Source organism: Capra hircus, chromosome 9, assembly GCF_001704415.2.
Source record: "Capra hircus breed San Clemente chromosome 9, ASM170441v1, whole genome shotgun sequence".
In the NCBI taxonomy this organism is placed as follows: Eukaryota; Metazoa; Chordata; class Mammalia; order Artiodactyla; family Bovidae; genus Capra; species Capra hircus.
Window position 1 is genome coordinate 78538178 of NC_030816.1, and position 25269 is coordinate 78563446.

The 25269-nt window shown below is 42.7% G+C and overlaps 1 pseudogene; it reads right to left on the bottom strand.

The window, feature by feature from the left end:
- Nucleotides 1–23463, bottom strand: part of LOC102191140 — a 29577-nt pseudogene extending 6114 nt beyond the window's left edge.

A 25269-nucleotide genomic window follows, 5' to 3' on the forward strand; every position in this document is an offset into this window, starting at 1 on the left:
CTCCCAGCATCAGAGTCTTTTCCAATGAGTCAACTCTTCTCAGGAGGTGGTCAAAGTACTGGAGTTTCAGCTTTAGCATCATTACTTCTGAAGAAATCCCAGGGCTAATCTCCTTCAGAATGGACTGTTTGGATCTCCTTGCAGTCCAAGGGACTCTCAAGAGTCTTTTCCAGCACCACGGTTCAAAAGTATCGATTCTTCGGTGTTCAGCTTTCTTCACAGTCCAACTCTCACATCCATAAACGACCACTGGAAAAACCATAGCCTTGACTAGATGGACCTTTGTTGGCAAAGTAATGTCTCTGCTTTTCAATATGCTGTCTAGGTTGGTCATAACTTTTCTTCCAAGGAGTAAGTGTCTTTTAATTTCATGGCTGCAATCACCATCTGCAGTGATTTTGAAGCCCCCCAATATAAAATCTGACACTATTTCCACTGTTTCCCCATCTATTTCCCATGAACTGATGGGATCAGATGCCATGATCTTCGTTTTCTGAATGTTGAGCTTTAAGCCAACTACTCTCTTCTTTCACTTTCATCAAGAGGCTTTTTAGTTCCTCTTCACTTTCTGCCATAAGGGTGGTGTCATCTGCATATCTGAGGTGATTGATATTTCTCCCGGCAATCTTGATTCCAGCTTGTGATTCATCCAGCCCAGCATTTCTTATGATGTACTCTGCATATAAGTTAAATAAACAGGGTGACACTATACAGCCTTGACATACTCCTTTTCCTATTTGGAACCAGTCTGTTGTTCCATGTCCAGTTCTAACTGTTGCTTCCTGGCCTGCATACAGATTTCTCAAGAGGCAGGTCAGGTGGTCTGGTATTCCCATCTCTTTCAGAATTTTCCACAGTTTATTGTGACCCACACAGTCAAAGGCTTTGGCATAGTCAAGAAAGCAGAAATAGATGTTTTTCTGGAACTCTCTTGCTTTTTCAATGATCCAGCAGATGTTGGCAATTTGATCTTTGGTTCCTCTGCCTTTTCTAAAACCAGCTTGAACATCAGGAAGTTCACGGTTCACATATTGCTGAAGCCTGGCTTGGAGAATTTTGAGCATTACTTTACTAGCATGTGAGATGAGTGCAATTGTGTGGTAGTTTGAGCATTCTTTGGCATTGCCTTTCTTTGGGATTGGAACGAAAACTGCCCTTTTCCAGTCCTGTGGCCACTGCTGAGTTTTCCAAATTTGCTGGCATATTGAGTGCAGCACTTTCACAGCATCATCTTTCAGGATTTAAAATAGCTCAACTGGAATTCCATCAGTTCCACTAGCTTTGTTCATAGTGATGCTTTCTAAGGCCAACTTGACTTCACATTCCAGGATGTCTGGCTCTAGGTGAATCCCATAAAAAACCACATAAAAAGATCCCAAGACTAAAGAGTTTGAGAATCACTGATTTGGTCATTTAGAGACCTGCTAGTACCTTATAAGTAACATAAACCTCTCTCAACTTGTAGAAAAATCATCTGAACATGAAATTCAGAAGGCAAGCATAAAAAGCAAGAGAAAAGTCCATATGAGTAACTATTCCCCAGCTGCGAAGAGTGGGCTGAGAATATTTTGCTATCTAAAAACAACAGATTTTTAAAATCTCATTTAAAAATTAAATGAACTTTTTTTCTTATTTTAGAATTAGAAAAGAGTAGGATTAGCAAGGAAGCAGTTCAGTATTTAATAAGCTATGGCAGAATGTTTTATACATGGAAGAAGGTTTCCTAAGATGACTCATAGATACAACAGGCCAGATGTCAGCACGGTTGAGCATTTTTACGGTTCCTTCAAATTCAGAAGGATAAACAGAATGTGATAACATGATTCAAATGAAAACTGTAGGAAACAATTTCCAAAAATAGGGTAGTCTTTTTTTCATGTTTTCAAAATTGCAGTTAATAATCCTTGCTGAGATGAAAAAGTGGGCTCGCCTTCCAAGGGCCCAGTTTCCCTTTTTGATGGTTCTTCTCTGACTGCACAGAGATGAAATTGAACTGAGGCCAGGACAACAAAAGGGGAGGGGGGAAGACAGGAATTTCCTTCTCAGGTCTCCTCCACCTTCCCTTTTCTTTCCCTGCACCCCACAGCATCTCTTCTAAGCCCCCCACTTCATGAGCCAGGGTTCTGGCTCCACCACCAGCTAGCTACAGGACGGCTCCTCTCTGAGTCTCAAATGAATTGTTTAAAAATAGGTATAATTGAAATTTCTTTGTTTTTTTTGTAAATATCATAATTTTTTTAGTACTTTTTCTCTGGCATAAGATGATGCTCCAGATGCATTTTTTTAATTTATTTATTTATTTTATTTATTATTTTTTTAATTTTTATTTTTACTTTATTTTACTTTACAATACTGTATTGGTTTTGCCATACATTGACATGAATCCACCACAGGTGTACATGCGTTCCCAAACATGAACCCCCCTCTCACCTCCCTCCCCATAACATCTCTCTGGGTCATCCCCGTGCACCAGCCCCAAGCATGCTGTATCCTGCATTGGACATAGACTGGCGATTCGATTCTTACATGATAGTGTACATGTTTCAATGCCATTCTCCCAAATCATCCCACCCTCTCCCTCTCCCTCTGATTCCAAAAGTCTGCTCTACACATCTGTGTCTCTTTTGCTATCTCGCATACAGGGTTATCATTGCCATCTTTCTAAATTCCATATATATGTGTTAGTATACTGTATTGGTGTTTTTCTTTCTGGCTTACTTCACTCTGTATAATCAGCTCCAGTTTCATCCATCTCATCAGAACTGATTTAAATGTATTCTTTTTAACGGCTGAGTAATACTCCATTGTGTATATGTACCACAGCTTTCTTATCCATTCATCTGTTGATGGACATCTAGGTTGTTTCCATGTCCTGGCTATTATAAACAGTGCTGTGATGAACATTGGGGTACATGTGTCTCTTTCAGTTCAGGTGTCCTTGGTGTGTGTGCCCAGCAGTGGGATTGCTGGGTCATAAGGCAATTCTATTTGCAATTTTTTAAGGAATCTCCACACTGTACTCCATAGTGGCTGGACTAGTTTGCATTCCCACCAACGGTGTAGGAGGGTTCCCTTTTCTCCACACCCTCTCCAGCATTTATTGCTTGCAGATTTTTGGATTGCAGACATTCTGACTGGTGTGAAGTGGTAACTCATTGTGGTTTTGATTTGCATTTCTCTAATAATGAGTGATGTTGAGCATCTTTTCATGTGTTTGTTAGCCATCTGTATGTCTTCGTAGGCAAAACACTCTCTGACATAAATCACAGCAGGATCCTCTATGACCCACCTCCCAGAATTCTGGAAATAAAAGCAAAAATAAACAAATGGGATCTAATTAAAATTAAAAGCTTCTGCACAACAAAGGAAAATATAAGCAAGGTGAAAAGACAGCCTTCTGAATGGGAGAAAATAATAGCAAATGAAGCAACTGACAAACAACTAATCTCAAAAATATACAAGCAACTTATGCAGCTCAATTCCAGAAAAATAAACAACCCAATCAAAAAATGGGGCAAATAACTAAATAGACATTTCTCCAAAGAAGACATACGGATGACTAATTGATATTTCTTAAGAGAGTAGACTTTATTTTCTTGGGCTCCAAAATCACTGCAGACAGTGATTGCAGCCATGAAACTAAAGACGCTTGGCTCCTTGGAAGAAAAGCTATGACAAGCCTTCAGTTCAGTTCAGTCACTCAGTCATGACCAACTCTTTGCGACCCCATGGACTGCAGCATACCAGGCTTTCCTGTCCATCACCAACTCCCAGAGCTTGCTCATACAAAAGCAGAGACATCACTTTGCCGACAAAGGTACATCTCCTCAAAGCTATGGTTTTTCCAGGAGTCAAATACGGATGTGAGAGTTAGATCATAGAGAAGGCTGAATGCCAAAGAACTGATGCTTTCAAACTGTGGTGCTGGAGAAGACTGTTGAGAGTCCCTTGGACAGCAAAGAGATCAAACCAGTCAATCCTAAAGGAAATCAATCCTGAATGTTCATTGGAAGGATTGATGCTGAAGCTGAAGCTCCAATACTTTGGCTACATCTTTGGCGAAGAGCTGACTCATTGGAAAAGACCATGATGCTGGGAAAGATTGAGGGCAGGAGGAGAAGAGGGCAACAGAGGATGAGATGATTGGATGGCATCGCTGACTCAATGGACATGAATTTGACCAAACCCTGGGTGAGAGTGGACAGGGAAGCCTGGCCTGCTGCAGTCCACAGGGTCTACTAAACAACAACAGCCAAGACAGGTAGAACTTAAATGTTCTCATGGAGGAAAAAGAAAGATAAATATGTAAAGTGATAAACTTGTTAATTAACCAAATGGGGGAATCCTTTCACAATATTTTGTTGCTGTTTGATCACTAAGTCGTATCTGACTCTGCGACTCCATGGACCATAGCCCACCAGGTTTCTCTGTCCATGGGATTTCCCAGGCAAGAATACTGGAGTGAGCTGACGTTTCCTTCTCCAGGGGCTCTTTCCAACTCGAGGATTCACCCTGCATCTCCTGCACTGGTAGACAGATTCTTTACCACTGAGCCACCTGGGAAGTCCTCACAATATATAAAAGTATATCAAATTATTGAGATGTATGGTTTAAATATCTTACAATTTTATACATCTGTTATACCTCAATAAAGTTGACATTTGTTAAATTATTTTTAAATGGGAACAACAGTTATGCTTATCTGAAAACACTGTCTTTATAATTCCAGACCCAATTGGCATGTTATTACTGCATTGGCCCAAAAAGGTTGTTTGGGTTTTTCCATAACATTCTAGGGGGAAATGGACAAACTTTTTGGCTAACCCACTGTCATTAACCTCCTTATATTCAATCTACTGTAGAATATTCACAGTAGGCATGCAAGGTGGGGGTGTCCGAGATACTCTGTCAGTCCTGATGAGAGCTGGGTGAGAAGTCTGTGGCTTTGGGTCTGGGTGGGGGATGGTGTTGAGCAGAGGGTTAATAAGGTGGTTGTGAGGATTCTGGGGATTCAAGGATTCTGGGAAGCCAGGCTTCAATCTCAGTGGGCCCTCTTATTCCTATATGACTGTCCTTGAACTTCGGCTTCCTTCCCTATTACATCAGACTGTTACTTTCTTACTCACCCTTTTATGATGGATTATCATCTTCTGGCTCACCCACCATAGAGTCCACAGGACTCGTACTCACTCCTTGGTTTCGGGGTCAGGAGGGGTGGTGTAAGGGCCCCCCTAGTAATGGGTAGTGCAGCAGGATGGAGGAGGCTGGGGGAGGGTCCGAGTGTGCAGGCAGGATGTTGGCGCTGGGGAGACAGAAGGGATGCTGTAGAAGGCAAGGGGTCCCAAGTACTCTGTGAGTAAATGCTGTTGGAGTTGGTGCTGATGATGACAAAAAGGAACGGCAGGTTTTACGGAGAACATTCTGGACTGATTACAAATACACCAAAGAAGCAATTAAAAACCTCTGCTTTTTTAATTAAAAAAATTATTATGATAGTAATTTATACAAGATGCTAACCATCGCTGCTTGCTTACCATCTGTCTCTGCGGTGATTGTGTCTCTTGCTGGGCATATGCAAGCTCACCTGTGTTGTTTTCTTTGACAATAGAGCTCAGCTGCATCTGGGTGTTCACAGGTCACCATGCGGTGTGGTCATCGGTTCCCGGTCCTGAGCAAGACAATGAAGGCCATAAAACACCAAATGAGCCTGCAGGGTGGTCACAGAGGCAGCCGTGTGTGTGTGTGTGTGTGTGTGTGTGTGTGTGTGCCCCTTATTCTCTGTGTCTTCCATCTCTCCCTTTTATTGACCTGCTTTAGTTTGAAGAAGAGAAAAGGTTGGCAAGTCCTGAAGACTTGCCCACAATAACTGTGTCTCGGGTAGTGATTTAAGAGTTCTTTTAATGGTAGCAGCAAACTAAAACATTCAGACAAAAGGTCCTTGTGTGAGTTTTCAGCTATAAAAGAATTTGGAGAGACAGTCCTGATTTTATGTTCCTTATTTGTTTTGCAGTTTTTCATGCTATTGAAATAAATGACTAATTGGCACAAAATAAATTTTACCTCTTTTAGGAGGTATATACTTACAATGACCTTACTATTTTTTGTAAATCATCTTCCAGGAAGAAAAAAAAAACAGTGATGAGAAATATTCTCCCCCTAATAATGTATTAAACATGTTAAAAGCCAAGGAGAGATGCAAAAATAAATAAAATCTAGCCCTGATTTCAGAATTTATTACAACATAGTACCAGGGTCAAACAGCCGCGGATTCTGTAATTATGATATCAGGAGACACTGTGGCCTTTTCCCATTTAGCAATGCACTAGGAAGCTGCAGAACAAAAAGCTTATGTTTTCATTAAAGCTTTAGGTTAAAAAAAAAGAAGAGGAGGGCAAACAATGCTTAATTACAATATGTGATCAAAATCTGCTGAACAGATTTAGCAATAATCGTGATAATTTTTTAAGCACTAAATCCTGTATTAAGAAGCTCATCAGTGAAATGAGAGGGTTTTGATTTGTTTTATAGTGTCTATTTGTCAATTTGTTTTTAGTTTTTAAATACTAAATTCCTTCCCCAGCCACACATTCCCTGATGCCATTATCAAGTACGGTGGACTCACTTTACTAACTACAGCATTTAGATCACAGCAAAGATTGCAAGAGACACAGGTTTGATCCCTGGGTCTGGAATGTCCCCTGGAGTAGGAAATGGCAACCTGCTCCAGTATTCTTGCCTAGAGAACCCCGTGGACCGAGGAGCCTGTTGGGCTACAGTCCATGCGGTCGCAAAGAGTCGGGCACACCTGAGACACACACAAGCAAAGCAGAAGCTGAGGTTTTCGTGATCGAGTCAGGTACAAACCTTGAACATAATGTGAGAGTTTATGGGAAAGCAAACCTGAGACTCAGAATGCTTACAGGGGCCAGAGAGATTCAGGCACACTGGCAAGAAGTGATCATGAGCGGAGCTAGGCCTGTACAACCTGTATCCTGGTAGCAGTGAGGATAGGGGTTTGGGAAACTGAGAAATGACTAACTATACCAAACAGCTTTAGTAAAAGTTTCTCCAATTTTTTCCCATTGCAGCTATTCAGGTCTGCACCTCCTGGGATCATACAAGGACCCCAGAGACCAGCATTCATAGCTCTCGAGTATGAAGCCTCTTCTGGCTCTTAACGTGTGACTGGAGAACCAGAAAGGGGGAAAACTACTAGGATCTATTTTGTTATAGAGTAAATTGAATTTATTTAAAATCTTAGAAAAGAAGGAGAGAAAGAAAGCTCCTAGCTACAGTATATGACAAGAAATAGTCCCTTGAAAGTGACTCAGTCGTGTCTGACTCTTTGTGACCCCATGGACTATACAGTCCATGGAATTCTCCAGGCCAGAATACTGGAGTGGGTAGCCTTTCCCTTCTCTAGGGGCTCTTCCCAACCCAGGGATTGAACCCAGGTCTCCTGCATTGCAAGCGGATTCTTTACCAGCTGAGCCACGAGGGAAGCCCAAGGGTACTGAAATGGGTAACCTATCTCTTCTCCAGGGGATCTTCCCAACCCAGGAACTGAACTGAGGTCTCCTGCATTACAGGCGGATTCTTTATCAACTGAGCCATCAGGGAAGCCCCTGTATTCATTATTATTAATTTAACATGTATAAGATACTACCAAAAACATTTTAATTCAGTGTATTCTTTTCTTTAATTAAATGTAAAAATAGGCACAAGGGACTGCACAGACTACGTGAATTTTCATCACACAAAGATTGTTACTAATCAGATCTTTGTCTGCTCTGTAAAGAATTAGTTTTGCTTTATACAGAGAAGCCACACTGAGCCTCTGCTATAGAGACGGCAAACACTGGCATTCCAGTATTAACCGAACAGTGGTAGAAATGCCTCCACTATTTAAACAGAAAGCAGATTGTTGATACTTGGCACCTTCACCAAAAATTAGGACTAGAAAAAGAGACTCACATCCCATACATACATATAATATTTTTTAGGTATGATAGTGACAACCGTAAACAATTAGGTAGACATTGTATGCTTGTAGTAATGTTCTTAACAATAACGACTTTTACTTTAGCTATTTCCAACAATGCACTCTTGAAAAACTGTGTTGATTAAAAACTCAGCCATGATTCTTTTACAAAAAGTTCCTAATGTCAGTCTGCTAAGAATAAGAGTGTGCCACCTTGCAGCTGCCACTCTCTTCTCCCCAGGATTCTCTTCTCTCTTAAGGATGTCATCGAGACATCTCCTGGTTTAAACAGCCAGGTTGAGAGCACCCAAACTAGCAGACCTGGCAATGATTCCATTTGCCTCCATGTTTTGGAAGTGTCTGTAGAGCATCTCAATCTTCTGAGAAAGTTTGCAAAATGTGCCAACTCTAGCTCTCCAACTACAGGGGATCTGTTTAAAAATGTGCATATATTTATTCACTTAGCTGCACCAACTCCTGGTTGTGGCACACAGGATCTTCAATCTTCATCGCAGCACGTAGAATTTCCTTTTTCTTTGTTTTGGCTTGTAGGATCTAGTTCCTTGACCAGGGATCAAACCTGGGCCTCCTGCATTGGGAATGTGGAGTCTTAGCCCCTGGACCACCAGGGAAGTCCCCAACTATACATGATCTTACAACAGCTGCAGAAGTTTTGGGGTGCTTTGTGCTGATTAATGTTCCAAGTTTGATTGTTATTAGCGAGAGTCGGTAAATCTGAGGAAAGAATCGATTGGCTTATGGCCTAGTCTCCTATCTCTATTTTGTTTTCCCATAAGGTATCACATTTCTGAAATGTGAATTCTTTCATATCTTCTGGAACTCTGGAATAAGGGGAACTTTAGATCAAGAAAGGCACAACCTGCTACTATGATCACAACTAACAGAACTAAAAGGATCTACGGAGTCCCAGAGTCAAAGCCCCTGCCCAAGCTATCATCAGGGGCAGGGGAAAACACTCCCGCTGAACACACTTTACAGAAGAGGAAAACAAAGCCCTATTTTGGAATTTATGCTGTGCTCAGTGTATTCATTCTCATTGTTCTTTTCTCTTTTTTTTTGGCCTTACTGTGAGGCTTGTGGGATCTTAATTCCCTGACCAGTGACTGAACCTCAGCCCTCGGCAGTCAAAGTACTGAGTCCTAACCACTGGACCACCAGGGAATTCCCTTCATTGTTTTTAATAGAAGCAAATAGGCCAGGCATAAAATTAAATTTTCTCATGATGGCCAAATTGTGTCCACTTGAAATACATAGGAATTAACGTCCCCATACACAATATTTTGGAGAAATAAATTCAATTCAAAACGACTCTCCTTAATGCCAAAGCCTGGGAACAAAGTTAGGCTAAACTAAAGTGTTTGGCTAAGGTTGTGCATTCTCTTTACATGTTCTCCTCAGGCTTAGGTCTCTTTCTTGGTTTTTAGGGATCTCTTTTTAACTAGGGTGACGCTTCCTCATGGTCTTGAAGCCAGAGACCGCATCTTATTCATCTACAGAGATGACGCTCGTTTTATATGGCGCAAAGCGTTATGCAATCAATTCTTACTAACTTTTTATTAAATAAATTTCTTTAGTCAGTTTTAAAATGAATTTATTTATTTTTAATATGTTTTCTTGAGGGCTTGTCAGTCAAAAATCGTATGTGCTGTTATTATCCCATTTCACAGCTGAGGAAACTGAGGCTCAAAGAGGCTGAATAATAAAAGTAAGGTCCCACAGGAAGAGTTGTGCCTGAATTCACAGTGATGCAGGGTAACTCCAGAGGCTGTGCTCTTAATAACTTTACTGTATGCCTATTTTCTACCGGTTTGCTCTATTAAAAATACATTGAGTTCCTGCCATGTGCCAAACTGTCGCAGATGTTAGAGACAGAGCAGGCCTGGACTGTTACGGAGCTTACCCTCCAGGGTGGAGAGTTCAAAAGAATACGGGAAGAAGGGGGAGGGAGAGAGAGGAGTGGAGCTCCCCAGTCACACAGGAACTCCGTGTTTAAGCACTTACGGAAGTGCCAGACTGTTTTCCAAAGTGGCTGCATCACGTTGCATCCCTTCAACAAACTATGTAGGTTCCAATTTCTTTACATCTTCGCCAGCATTTGTTATTATCTGACTTCCAAAAAATAACCATAATGAACCTCATTTTTAAACTGATATATTTACTTCTGAAACAAAATCACAGATAGTGTCACAAATCACCCAGATTGTGGGGTTGGGGGGAGGCGGGGAGGGAACTTCTCTGGTGGTCCAGTGGCTGAGACTCCACGCTTCCACTATAAGGGGCACAGGTTCAATTCCTAGTCGGGAAACAAAGATCCCACATGCTTCACAGTGCAGCCAAAAAATAGAGAAAAGAAAGGAAGGAAGAAAGAAAGAAATTCTTGAATTCCGGAGCCCTGGTTAAGCCGGTCACCGTTGCAGAGCTTCTCTGTGCTATGCGGGGCTACGCTGCCCAGCACTTGGTGTTCAGGAGGCCCACCATCTTCTGCGGGCAGGTTTCCCAGATGGTCTCTAAAGGATCAATCAGGCTACTTTTCAACACAAGACCCTTTCTCACACAACTTCCTCCCTGCTGAGTCTGTGAAAAACCAAGTAAAACACTGCCTATTATACAGCCAACAGAAAGCCAACTGAGAAGTATGGGTTCGTTTTCTTTCTTTCCTTTGCATTTGTATTTTATAAGGGTCATATCTCATTAGGACAAAAGCAGATCAAGAGTGTATTCGACCTTTACCAGAAAAAGCAAGTCACCTCGGCTTACATCAGACTTGAGGTTGTTTTTAAAGACATAAAAAATGAATTATTTTATACTGGGGGTGTATTTTTTTACACCTACAAGTGTAACTTTTACCTTTTAAAAGACATGTTCCAACTCTTGGGAATATTTTAAAAGCTAGCCTAAGACAGTGTTTAAACAGTGTGTCCGTTTAGCAATTACATTACATATGGTACAAAATGTAATATCTAAAACCTCAGCATAGCAACCTCAGCCCACATATACTCCTGCAAGAAGATGCTGCAATTTGTAATAGGCACAAAAACTTAGTACACATTTGGACTTCCCCATTTCTTTTTGTTATGATTAAAGAACTGCCAAACTCAGTAGAACAACCAACAGTATTTGTACTAAAAGTTGAGAAAGAAGTGAAGTGGGATTAAAACCATGACTTCATGCTCTTTTAACGCTGAAAAAAACATCAATAAAATGTAACTGAAAATTCTTACCCTCAGAATTCTTTAGATAGAAGTTACATAAAATTCTTATTTCCTGGTTTTTCACTTCACGCTTTGATCTTATAACTGTTTTTTCAGTGGGAACTCCCACTGACTCCAATTTAAATAAATACGGTTTGTTATGAGCTCGGCTTCCTTGGCCAGGCACCACTGGGAAGCGTGTGCTCAGTACCTATAGTACAGTCAGTCCTTCCAGAATTTTCTTTTGCTAGTTACATAAAACATCTCACACTCCTTTGCCTACACCATTTATGACTTTCAAAATAATACTATATTCAAATCATACTGAATATAACTTGTATCTTTCATTTGAAGACCTCACCAAACTTAATTTTTTTCTCATACGAATAAAATCTCTCCCTGCCCTTGTTTTCCAAGTGCCATGAATGTATAAACTTTTGTTTGTTGAGAAAGTTAAGGTAAGAAGGTTAAGAATTTTTCATGCAGCATCTATAATGGAAAAGATCCCAAAAAAGAATATATATGTATATATAAAACTGAATCACTTTGCTGTACACTTGAAAGCAATACAACACTATAAACTAACTATACTTCAATGTAAAAACTGGCTAAAAAGAAGAAAAAAAATGACACTGACTTCAGCAGGGCATTGGGGAGCTTTTTGCCTTGACGGAAAAATCTTAACACCTTGCCTTTGGTGGTGATTACATGCATGAATACATTTGTCACAGCTCACTATTTCCTTAAGATTCATGCATTCCACTGCATATAAATTACACCTTAATAAAGTTGATTTTTTAAAAAAGAATGCTTTTGTGCAGGGAAGGACCTTTAAAATTATCTCTAAGCCACTAGTTTTCAAAATGTGGTTCTCAGACAACCTGCAAACCTATCAGAAAGGCAAATCCTCGTGCCTCACCTGGACCTATAGAATCAGAAGCTTGGGAACTGAGCCTACACAACTACTTTTGAACATATCCTCCAGCTGATACATGGTAAAGCTTCAAATCACTGATTTAGGCTAGCCTTTTGTTTTTGTTTTTGTTTTTTTTAACAATTGAGGCATCTAAGCCTAAAATCATTAATGTCAAAATTGGGATTCAATTCCAAATCTCTTGCAGGCTTCAAGGTGTGAAACATAGCAAGGCAAATCTCATCTGCATTTCCCCCTGATAACTGCTTAGTTAGCTCCCTTTGGTTCAGAGTTGTGAGTTCCAAAAAGGCTCGACTCAGCAAAGAGAATTCAGTGGTAATTGCTTTCAAAATCCTGCCCAGCCCTCCTTATTCCCCCTACCTCTACTTACATGATTTGTTGGCTAATAAACAGAACATTGAATCTGGAGGCCTGAGTTCAAACCTGGCTCCATCTCTACCACTAAAAGCTGAACACCTTCAGACAAATCACCTCCTTCTTCTGCTTTCATCTTTGTAAAAATAGGAGCATTGTATTAGATCATATTAGAATTAAAGATTCTCCATACCTCAGAATTTCATGATTCTCTCATCTGGGCTTCCAAATTTTCTCCCCATCATCATGCTTGAAGGGGGAAAAAAATATCTATTTCCTGGTGACCAGAAAATCTAAATCCCCAATGCTTTTATTTCGTACTTACCCTCCATCCTGACAGAATGTGGTCCACTGGAGAAGGGAATGGCAAGCCACTTCAGTATTCTTGCCTTGAGAACCCCATGAACAGTATGAAAAGGCAAAATGATAGGATACTGAAAGAGGAACTCCCCAGGTCATTAGGTGCCCAATATGCTACTGGAGATCAGTGGAAAAATAACTCCAGAAAGAATGAAGGGATGAAGCCAAAGCAAAAACAATGCCCAGTTGTGGATGTGACTGGTGATAGAAGCAAGATCCAATGCTGTAAAGAGCAATGTTGCATAGGAACTTGGAATGTCAGGTCCATGAATCAAGGCAAATTGGAAGTGGTCAAACAAGAGATGGCAAGGGTGAACGTCGACATTCTAGGAATGAGCGAAATAAAATGGACTGGAATGGGTGAATTTAACTCAGATGACCATTATATCTACTACTGTGGGCAGGAATCCCTCAGAAGAAATGGAGTAGCCATCACGGTTAACAAAAGAGTCCTAAATGCAGTACTTGGATGCAGCTTCGAAAACAACAGAATGATCTCTGTTCATCTCCAAGACAAACCATTCAATATCACGGTAATCCGAGTCTATGCCCCAACCAGTAATGCTGAAGAAGCTGAAGTTGAACAGTTTTATGAAGACCTACAAGACCTTTTAGAACTAACACCCAAAAAAGATGTCCTTTTCATTATAGGGGACTGGAATGCAAAAGTAGGAAGTCAAGAAACACCTGGAGTAACAGGCAAATTTGGCCTTGGAATGCGGAATGAAGCAGGGCAAAGGCTATAGAGTTTTGCCAAGAACATGCACTGCTCATAGCAAACACCCTCTGCCCACAATACAAGACTCTACACATGGACATCACCAGATGGTCAACACCAAAATCAGATTGATTATATTCTTTGCAGCCAAAGATGGAGAAGCTCTATACAGTCAACAAAAACAAGACCAGGACCTGACTGTGGCTCAGATCATGAACTCCTTATTACCAAATTCAGACTGAAATTGAAGAAAGTACGGAAAACCGCTAGACCATTCAGGTATGACCTCAATCAAATCACTTATGATTATACAGTGGAAGTGAGAAATAGATTTAAGGGCCTAGATCTGATAGACAGAGTGCCTGATGAACTATGGAATGAGGTTCGTGACATTGTACAGGAGACAGGGATCAAGACCATCCCCATGGAAAAGAAATACAAAAAAGCAAAATGGCTGTCTGGGGAGGCCTTACAAATAGCTGTGAAAAGAAGAGAAGCGAAAAGCAAAGGAGAAAAGGAAAGATATAAGCATCTGAATGCAGAGTTCCAAAGAATAGCAAGAAGAGATAAGAAAGCCTTCTTCAGTGATCAGTGCAAAGAAATAGAGGAAAAGAACAGAATGGGAAAGACTAGAGATGTCTTTAAGAAAATTAGAGATCCCAAGGGAACATTTCACGCGAAGATGGGCTCGATAAAGGACAGAAATGGTATGGACCTAACAGAAGCAGAAGATATTAAGAAGAGGTAGCAAGAATACACGGAAGAGCTGTACAAAAAAGATCTTCACAACCCAGATAATCATGATGATGTGATCATTCATCTAGAGCCAGACATGTTGGAATGCTAAGTCAAGTGGGTCTTAGGAAGCATCACTACGAACAAAGCTAGGGGAGGTGATGGAATTCCAGTTGAGATATTTCAAATCCTGAAAGATGATGCTGTGAAAGTGCTGCACTCAATATGCCAGCAAATTTCAAAAACTAATCAGTGGCCGCAGGACTGGAAAAGGTCAGTTTTCATTCCAATCCCAAAGAAAGGCAATGCCAAAGAATGCTCAAACTACCACACAATTGCACTCATCTCACATGCTAGTAAAGTAATGCTCAAAATTCTCCAAGCCAGGCTTCAGCAATACATGATCCGTGAACTTCCTGATGTTCAAGCTGGATTTAGAAAAGGCAGAGGAACCAGAGATCAAATTGCCAACATCCGCTGGATCATCGAAAAAGCAAGAGAGTTCCAGAAAAATGTCTATTTCTGCTTTCTTGACTATGCCAAAGCCTTTGACTGTGTGGGTCACAATAAACTGTGGAAAATTCTGAAAGAGATGGGAATACCAGACCACCTGACCTGCCTCTTGAGAAATCTGTATGCAGGTCAGGAAGCAACAGTTAGAGCTGGACATGGAACAACAGACTGGTTCCAAATAGGAAAAGGAGTACGTCAAGGCTGTATATTGTCACCCTGATTATTTAACTTCTATGCAGAGTACATCATGAGAAACGCTGGACTGGAAGAAACACAAGCTGGAATCAAGATTGCTGGGAGAAATATCAATAACCTCAGATATGCAGATGACACCACCATTATGGCAGAAAGTAAAGAGGAACTATAAAGCCTCTTGATGAAAGTGAAAGAGGAGAGCAAAAAAGTTGGCTTAAAGCTCAACATTCAGAAAATGAAGATCATGGCATCCAGTCCCATCACTTCATGGCAAACAGATGGGGAAACGGTGGAAACAGTGTCAGACTTTATGTTTTTGGGCTCCAAAATCACTGCAGGTGGTGACTGCAGCCATGAAATTAAAAGACACTTACTACTTGGAAGAAAAGTTATGATCAACCTAGATAGCATCTTCAAAAGCAGAGATATTACTTTCCCGACTAAGGTCTGTCTACTCAAGGCTATGGTTTTTCCTGTGGTCATGTATGGATGTGAGAGTTGGACTGTGAAGAAGGCTGAGCACCGAAGCATTGATGCGTTTGAACTGTGGTGTTGGAGAAGACTCTTGAGAGTCCCTTGGACTGCAAAGAGATCCAACCAGTCCATTCTGAAGGAGATCAACCCTGGGATTTCTTTGGAAGGAATGATGCTAAAGCTGAAACTCCAGTACTTTGGCCAGTTCATGCGAAGAGTTGACTCATTGGAAAAGACTCTGATGCTGGGAGGGATTGGGGGCAGCAGGAGAAAGGGACAACCGAGGATGAGATGGCTGGATGGCATCACTGACTCGATGGACATGAGTCTGAGTAAACTCTGGGAGATGGTGATGGACAGGGAGGCCTGGCGTGCTGCGATTCATGGGGTCGCAAAGAGTCGCACACGACTGAGCGACTGAACTGAACTGAACTGAACTCCATTCTAAGCCTATGTTCTCTAAAATAACAAATATACTGGGGAATTCCCTGGCAGGCCAGTGGTTAGAACTGCATACTCTGATGGCGGGACATGGGTTTGATCTCTGCTCTGGGAATTCCCACAAGCTGTGTGGTGCAGCCAAAAAAATAAAAAAAAACTAATATGCTGTCATTGTTCAAATGTCAAAGTACATTTTGTTGTGATCACTAAAGCAGAATTTAAAGTCTAAATTATAAAATCATCAAGAGAAAACGATTGCCCAAAAGCAATGGCTATTTTAACTTTTCCAAGAGTGGAAATTTAACTTGCATCGAAATTCAGTCGAATATAATATTTGCATCGTTTCCACTGAGAATTTGACTACAGTCCAAAGACCGCAAGAAAATTTTAAAAATACTTAAAGCAAATAGTGTTATAATATAAATTAAAGCATTGGTAATTGGCAAAGTCAACTGCTTTTCAGTTTGCTCATGTGGTGGCATATGTTTACAGACATGATATTCAGTGTATAGATGCTGTTTATTATATGTGTTTAGTTGCTCAGTCATGTTTGACTCTTCGTGACCCTTTGGACTGTAGCCCACCAGGCTGCTTTATCCAAGCAATTTTCCAGGCAAGAATACTGGAGTGGCTTGCTGTTCCCTTCTCCAAGGGATCTTCCCACCCCACGGATCGAACCTGTGCTTCTGTGTCTCTTGCACTGCAGGAGGATTCTTCATCCACTGAGCCACTGAGGAAGCCCGATGCTATTCTATTCCTACAGAAGACAACATGCAACTTCAGTTAAAACTGAAGAGGAATAGTCCAGAAAGTGGAGCCACCTGGCCTGCCAGGAGTCACAGCACCAGTGGAGGGGTCTGGATGGTGCAAGGATTGCAATTACATTGATCTCTGATCAGATATTCAAACCAACATCTGAAATATTGATGTAAGCTTCTTAGACTTAATATCAGGAAGCCTCATTAATAAACCCCATGCAGTGTCTTTCCATCTCTTCTCATGACTCTCTGAATAATAGCCATTTAACAGGAAAAGGTCACTTTCTAAGAAAAGTCAGACAGCTACTTGTGTGAAGATCGTCCTTCTACTGATCAGCAATAGATATGTGTGTGTGTGTGTGTGTGTGTGTGTGTGTGTTAGTCACTCAGTCAAGTCAAACTCTTTGAGACCCCATAAACCATAGCCCTCCAGGCCCCTCTGTCCACGGAATTCTCCAGACAAGTATACTGGAGTGTGTTGCCATTTCCTTCACTAAGGGATCTTCCCAGGGACTGAACCCAGGGATTGAATCCAGGTTATCTGCATTGTGGGCAGATTCTTTACTGTTTGAGCCACCAGGTAAGTCCCAGCAATAGATACTGCTTCCTAACTTAAATGCAAGTCTAAAGCCATAAATATATTCTGGATTTTTAATTTCTGTGTAAGAAAACTTTTTTAAGGATAAGAACCTTAACAGTTAGCTACCAAAATAAAGATGCTGCTAACTTCCAAACTAAATTTGAAAGTACGTGAGAAAAAGGAAGAGAAAGAAAAATAACAGTACTTCAGGAAATTTCACAGGTTATTTCATTAAAACAAGCAACAGCAGTTTATAGAAAAGAAACATTGTGAAATCAGTATCACAAAGGATTAAATTAACTTCTTTTATTAACAGCTACATGAAAATACTTGTATATTTTATTTTTTATATAAAGAAAATAAGACATGCAAAAGAAGTTTAATTCCCCTAATGACTTCAGAGACAGTGGACATTAGGAAAATAAAAGCATAGTATTTTAATGGTGAAATTACCTATTTTTGTTGAGCAAGGAAAACTAGTTACAAAGAAAAATAGCACAAAGTTTAAGTAATTTTTTAGGATAGGAGTATTATAGACATATTCTATGCTTTCAAATTATGTTTTTAAATGGCAAAAAGGAAAAAAGAATGAACTGGGTATTTAGATCCATCAAAAAATATTATAAGTGGATCTTGCACCATATAAATTGTATAGCAAAACATTAAGTATCAATGGCTATTCCTCAGGTTCTTACTGGATGTAACCAAATCCCATAGCTCTTCCCAGGTAGCTCAGCAGTAAAGAATCTGCCTCCAATGCAGGAGACTTGGGTTGGACCCCTGGGTGGGGAATATGTCCTGGAAGAGGAAATGGCAAGCCACTCCAGTATTCTTGCTTGGAAAATTCCATGAACAGAGGAGCCTGGCAGGCTACAGTTCAAAGGGTAGAAAAGAGTCAGACACAATTGAGCGACTGATCAGGCATGACGCACATATGGATGGGATGGAGAAGTAAACGGGCATGGCCACCGTCAGCATCACCAAGGCCATCCTCTCCAAGGTAAGGTCCTGTTTCCAGCTAAGAGTCTTCAGGTTGGACCAGACTCGGGTCGGCTTGGGGGATGAGCAGGGAGCCCCTCCCAAACACGTCCCCGGCCAGCTCTCTTGGGTACTGCTTTCCTGTCAAGTCATGATTGTAATATAACTTCTGTTGTTCTTGGAATCAGCACAGAGAGACTTCACTTTTGGATACAACTGTTGGCTTAAAAAAATACTTCCAGGGAAAAAATATCACTGAACCACAGAGCAGCAAGAACCTTAGCAACCTTAGCAGTTCCTGACCCCCGCCCTTGGCCTCCTCCCCAGCAGCTTTCTAAATGTTATCATTCTCCTCCTGGCCCCGTCCTGCTCCTCCCTCCAGGCCCTCACTCTCAGAGAAGTCCCTCAAGTGGTTCTCCAGGACAATACTGTTCGTAGGGGAAGAAGCCCTTCAGCTTCCTCTGCGCTGTTTCAGCATCTTTCTCCCCATGTGTACAATCTACTGGCTACTTGTCTGCTCTGCTGCCAGGCATTGTGCCAAGCCCTTAGCACTTGAAAGAGATTTAATCCCAAGGGTAATTCTCTGATCTACAAAAAAAAGACTCAGAGAAGTTCAGGAATTCACCAGAGTTTCTTCATTCATGTACCCCTCCTCTAAGTTTAAAAAGAAGCATCCCATTGTTGATAGCCCTGTGTTGCATAATTGCAATTTGCTAGAGATTCCCTGGTGGCTCAGATGGTAAAGCATCTGCCTGCAATGCAGGAGACCTGGGTTCGAGCCCTGGGTTGGGAAGATCTCCTGGAGAAATGGTAACCCACTCTAGTATTCTTGCCTGGAGAATCCCAGGGACAGAGAAGCCTGGTAGGCTACAGTCCATGGAGTTGCAAAGAGTCGGACACAACAGAGCGACTTCAGTTCACTTCTTCAAGAGAGTAGATTAGAAATGTTCTCATCAGAACCCGCACCCCCGCAATAAGTAAATAAGTGAGGTGATGGCTGTGTTAACTCCATGGGGGGGATATCTTTCACCATATATACACCTATCGAATCATCACATTGTACACTTGAAGAACCTTACTTATATTTTTCATTATATACCTCCACAAAGCTAGTGGTCGGGGGGGGGGGGGGAAGTTTTTTAAATAAAATAAAACAGGACTTCCCTGATTAAGAAACTCAGGGGACATGGATTCGATCCCTGCTCCGGGCAGAGTCCGAGGAGCAACTAAGTCCAGGTGCCACAACTCCTGCATGCTGCAAGCGTCCACATGCTACATCTGCTGAAGCCCGCCTGCCTAGAGCCTGTGCTCCGCAACGAAGAAGCCATGGCAACAAGCCCAGACACCAAAACCAGAGAGTAGCCCCTGCTCACTGCAACTAGAGAAAACCTGTGCTCAGCATCAAAGACCCAGATGGCAGAAAATAAATAAAATTATAGGAAAAAAATAAATAAACCAAAGCATCTCTATTACACACACACACACACACACACCTGTGAATGCACACCCATGCCTCCCACCTCCTCTGGGGGCTTTATCAATTATTCCATCCTCCTGTGAGAATAAATTTTAATGTGTCAACTTGACTATGCTGAGGGATGCCCACATAGCTGGGAAAACGTTATTTCTGGGTGTCTGTGTGTGAGGCTGATTCTTCAACAGTACTTGCTGCTGCTAAGTCACTTCAGTCATGTTCGACTCTGTGCAACCCCGTGCGACCCCATAGAGGGCAGCCCACCAGGCTCCCCCGTCCCTGGGATTCTCCAGGCAAGAACACTGGAGTGGCTTGCCATTTCCTTCTCCAATGTGTGAAAGCAAAAAGTGAAAGTGAAGTCTCTCAGTCATGTCCAATTCTTTACGACCCTATGGGCTGCAGCCTACCAGGCTCCTCCATCTATGGGATTTTCCAGGCAAGAGTACTGGAGTGGCTTGCCATTGCCTTCTCGGAACAGTACTTGAATCTGTGCAAAGAGGAAAGACACGCACATCTGCGTGAGGACGGCACCCTCAGCCTCCCAGGGGCCCCTAGAGAACAGAAGCGGAAGGAAGGGTGAATCCGCTCACTGCCACCCTCAGCACATCAGCTCTGCTGGTTCTCCAGCCTTCCGGCTCCAGGCCTTAAACCAGCCAGTGGGCTGGGACAGAACCCCACCTCTGACTTCCCCCGGTCTCCTGATGGCCTTCCATCCCAAAATGTCCTAAATGCCACCACTTGGCAACATCCTGGTGCCCAAAATCTGGGCCTGGTCCAGGCCGGGCACTCAGGCCTCACCCATCATGCCTGCCTCCTGAGGGTTCTCACTGCCGCGTCTCCTGTCCCAATATGGGGAAACACACTGACTGAAACCACCCACCCTGGCCGGGCACCACAGTAACCATTCATGTGAGTTATTTTACGACAGGAGGATCTAGTAAGGAGCATGGAACTAAAAAGCCAGCACCACCCCCAAAGAGTTCAGGAAAGGTCAAAAGGAGACACCACATGTCCTACCACCTCCCAGAACCTCTGGCTGGAATCTATCTTGTCTGAGCAAGGTGTGTGCCACCAGGAAGGACTCTGAGTCAGAGTGATAAGTCAGAAACAGCAACCCGGAAACTAATCCTGTGTATGCATGCTAAGTCGCTTCACTGGTGTCCGACTCTGTGTGACCCTATGGACTGAAGCCTGGCAGGCTCCTCTGTCAGTGGGATTCTCCAGGCAAGAACGCTGGAGTGGGTTGCCATGCCCTCCTCCAGGAGATCTTCCTGACCTAAAGATCGAACCCATGTCTCTGACATCTCCTGCATTGGTAGGCAGGTTCTTTACCACCGGCACCACTTAGGAAACCCAAGAATGCAAGCCACATGGCTGAGCAGTCCCCCTGGGTTCCCTTACCGTGTTACTCTCTGCCCAGGTCTTCCTTCCCAGTGAAGTCCGTTGCTTTGGCAGCACCCGTGTCTCCACGGATAATTCATTTCCGAGTTAGACAAGAGCCCCATCTTGGGCCCTGGAAGGGGTCCCCCTACCTGCAATACCAACAGACTCTTTCCATTAACAGCCAACAAGGGAAAACAATCCATCCTCTATTTCAAACCTGCAGTCATTTCCCACTGAAATTAAAACAAAAGCCAAACACTTTGTTTTGACTAGCCAAGGGTGAGCTGACCCTGCCTGTGTTTTCACCTCCCCTCCTGCAGCCCTGCTCCTGCTTGTCCTTCCTTCTCTTCCACCCACCTCCCCGTCACTCCCAACCCCCTCCCCCGACTCCCTGGCTGCTCACCTGGGTGCCTGGGAGCTGCTCCTCCCCCTCATCCCGGCCTCGGCATCCACAGGGGTCCTGGCCTCTGGACAAAGGGCTCCTCTCCCACATCACCAGCCTTGTAGGCTGTTTATAACCTTCCCCAAATCTGAAAATGTTTTCACATGTTCAGAGCATGTGTCTGTCTCCCCCACTAGAATGGGGCCCCTAAGGACAGGGTTTTGCTGTTCTGCTCCATGTCCCCTCACCCAGCAACAGTATCTGACACAGAAAAGCTAGTCCATAAATATTTATTGGAAAAATCATATTCGATCCATTGCCTTATGCTCTCAGTTTACACACATGCTCTTGTTTCTTTTCCGAAGACATTCTGCCTCCCAATATGCATTCCACAGGTCCCCACTTCTTTCCTGCTTGCATGCTAAGTCACTTCAGTCGTGTCCAAAACTCTTTATGACCCCATGAACTGTAGCCTGCCAGGCTCCTCTGTCCATGGGATTCTCCAGGCAAGAATACTGGAGTGGGCTGCCACTCCCTTCTCCAGGGGATCTTCCCGACCCCGGGATCAATCACACGTCTCTTTATGTCTGCTGCAGTGGTAAGCGGGCTCTCTGCAACTAGCGCCGCCTAAGAAGCCCAGTGCTTTCCTGCATTTCACCCCAAATTGTCTTAAAGGAAGTTCCCTTCCAGCCAGGCCTTAGCTGCTGTGGCTTTACCCCGATCCCATCACTTTGTTAAAACTGCACGAAGGAGAAGAGGGTGTCAGAGGATGAGGTGGCTGGGTGGCATCACCAATGCAATGCACATGAAGTTGGGCAAATTCCGGGAGATGGGGAGGGACAGGGAGGCCTGGTGTGCTGCAGGATCGCAAAGAGTCAGACACGGCTGGACGACTGAACAACAGAACTTCCTGGGGGCAAAATCCAGTGACCTCTCCCAAACTGGCAAGCTGCCAACGACTTTGCAGCTTTTGTCTTTTCATCTTTGTATCCCCGGAGCCCAATTCCCCACCAGGCACAGGAAGAGCACTTAATTGTTGTTGCATGAATTAATAACTAATTAGCTAACTTGACCCGGGTTGTCACAGACCAATTCCTGAAGCTGTCTCTTCCTCGCCTTCCACGACTTTGTCTAGCTTTCTCCCAACTGAACACTTTACGAGCAACATTCTTCTTTCTCAGTCTTTTTTCTGGTTGTCTCCTCCACCATCAATGCATATTCTTCTTACTTGTCTGAAATGGAGTTTTAATCATGGTTCCAGTTTCAAATCCATTCTAATCTCGAGTGTGTTAGCAGCAGCCTCACCCAGTCAATCACACAGATTTGGAGCCTCAGAACATTGCCCTTGGTTCTCTCCAGACTTTGTAAAACATTCGAAGCACAAGAAAGGGAGGGGGAATGAGAAAGGGGAACTGAGAATTATACATCCTACTTTATACCGTACTCTTCTTTCTGCTTTACAAATACCAACAGTGAGTGGACTATTTCACACGTTCCAATGGGGATGTGCAGAAAGAAATGTAATTTCTTTACATTGGTCTTTTTCATAAGTCTGGTTAATAAAAAAATAAATTCAGTTAATGTTCACATCTGTTAAAAGCATAGCTCAGTGCAGTAATTGAAATAGCACGTGTAGGGAATGCCAAGTCTCCCTTTGGAAAAGATACTTAAGATGCCTGCCCGTCTCCCGCTTCTTTCTTGAAGTGTTTCTAGGTGAACAGAAGCAGAGGTATGGGATGGAGGTGTCTCTGAGATTTGGGGAGATGCTGGGATTCCCCGATCCACACAGCATCATCCAGAGTTCCTCCGCATCCCAGGTGTTGGTGGGACCCGTGGTTGGGTCCTCTGGGCCTGGCCAGAACCAGACGTGGCTACCCTCACCTCGTTCTGGGCTCCTGCCGGCCGCCTTCTCTGAACGAGTGCCCTGGGGTCCCAGCCCCACAGCAGGTTGGCCTGTTGCGCCTCAGCACCCCAGGCTGACTTAGCTTCATCCTCACACAAAAAGGAGGCTGAACCCCAAAAAGTACCCACCCTGATGTATTTTTTCAAGGCCATACACCACAGTGGCTGTGGCAATAGCTCCCCAACTTGCCCTCAATGTAACCCACTAATTTTATGGGTCCCCACCCTCTCACAGGGGCTTCCTTGGTGGCTCAGATGGTAAAGAATCCTCCTGCAATGCAGGAGACCTGGGTTTGATCCCTGGGTTGGGAAGATCCCCTGCAGAAGGGAATGGCTACCCACTCCAGTATTCTTGCCTGGAGAGTTCCATGGACAGAGGAGCCTGGCGGGCTACAGTCCATGGGGTTGAAAAGAGCTGGACATGACTGAGCAACTAACATTTCTGCTTTTACCCTCTCAGAGGCTTGGGACTGACATCTGTCTCTCCTCCCTCTCCTTACCCTTCACACAAACACTCTCGGGCTCCCTTCTCCTCCCCATGCTCCCCGGGGCCAGAAAACAGCTGGACTTTCCTCGTACTTTGCCCCCATCCTGTCCTCCTCTTTCTGACTCCATCTACAGTTGAAGAAGGAATCTCTCCTCTACACTGTGGGAGAATTCTGTAAGCTCATTTCTCCAAGCTTAGTTAGTTGTTGGTATGCTAAAAAAAAAAAAAAGGCATTAAAAGAATTTGGAAAATATTTTCTCAAGATAGCCTGGCAAGTCTGATATAAATTAAAGCTGATGAAGCAAACTTAATCTGGCCAGCTAAAGGAATTTTGATTGATCCTAAAGGCAATATGAAGAGCCACTGACTGTTATAAACATGATTATATTTTCTTTCAAAGGTCACTTTGGCTGCAATGTAGAAAGCAGATTAGATGCTAGTGCTTTCCAGATTTTGTACCCATGACACTCATGGAAAATAGTAATACTATAAGGCACAATGAGGGAACAGAAAGAGGTCACTCTGGGCCCTCCCATGAGAGCTGAAGGGATGAACACACCTGGAGTCCATTCATGGTTACACACTGATAAAGCAGGAAGTACAAGTTTGGAAGGTTGAAAGCCAGTTAAAAGACAATTACCATATGATCCAGCAGTCCCATTCCTGGGCATATATTCTGAGAAAACTCAAATTTGCAAAGATACAGGTACCCCTATGTTCATAGCAGCACTATTTGCAATAGCCAAGACATGGAAACAAACTAAATATCCATTGACAGATGAATGGATAAAGAAGATATGGTACATATATACAATGGAATATTACACAGCCATAAAAAAGAATGAAATAATGCCATTTGCAGCAACATGGATAGAGCTAGACATGATCATACTAAATGAAGTAAGTCAAACAGAAAAAGACAAATACCATATAATACCAAATACGTGGGAACCTAAAAAAGTGATGCAATTGAACCTCTTTATAAAATTAAAACAGACTCACAGCCATAGAAAACAAACTTATGGTTACCAAAGGGGAAAGGACAGGAGGGATAAATTAGGAGTTTGGGATTAGCAGATGCAAACAACTGTATATAAGCTAAATAAACAACAAGGTCCCACTGTATGGCATAAAGAGTTACATTCAATATCTTGTAATAAAATATGATGAAAAAGCATCTGAAAAAAATATATATCATATATGTATGAATAAATATATGTGTGTTAGTCGCTCAGTCATGCCCGACTCTTTGCAACCCCATGGACTGCAATCCACCAGGTTCCTGTGTCCATGAGATTTTCCAGGCAAGGATACTGGGGTGGGTTGCCATTTCCTTCTCCAGAGGATCTTTATATTATTGTTGTTATTCAGTAGTTAAGTCATGTCTAATTCTTTGCAACCCCATGAA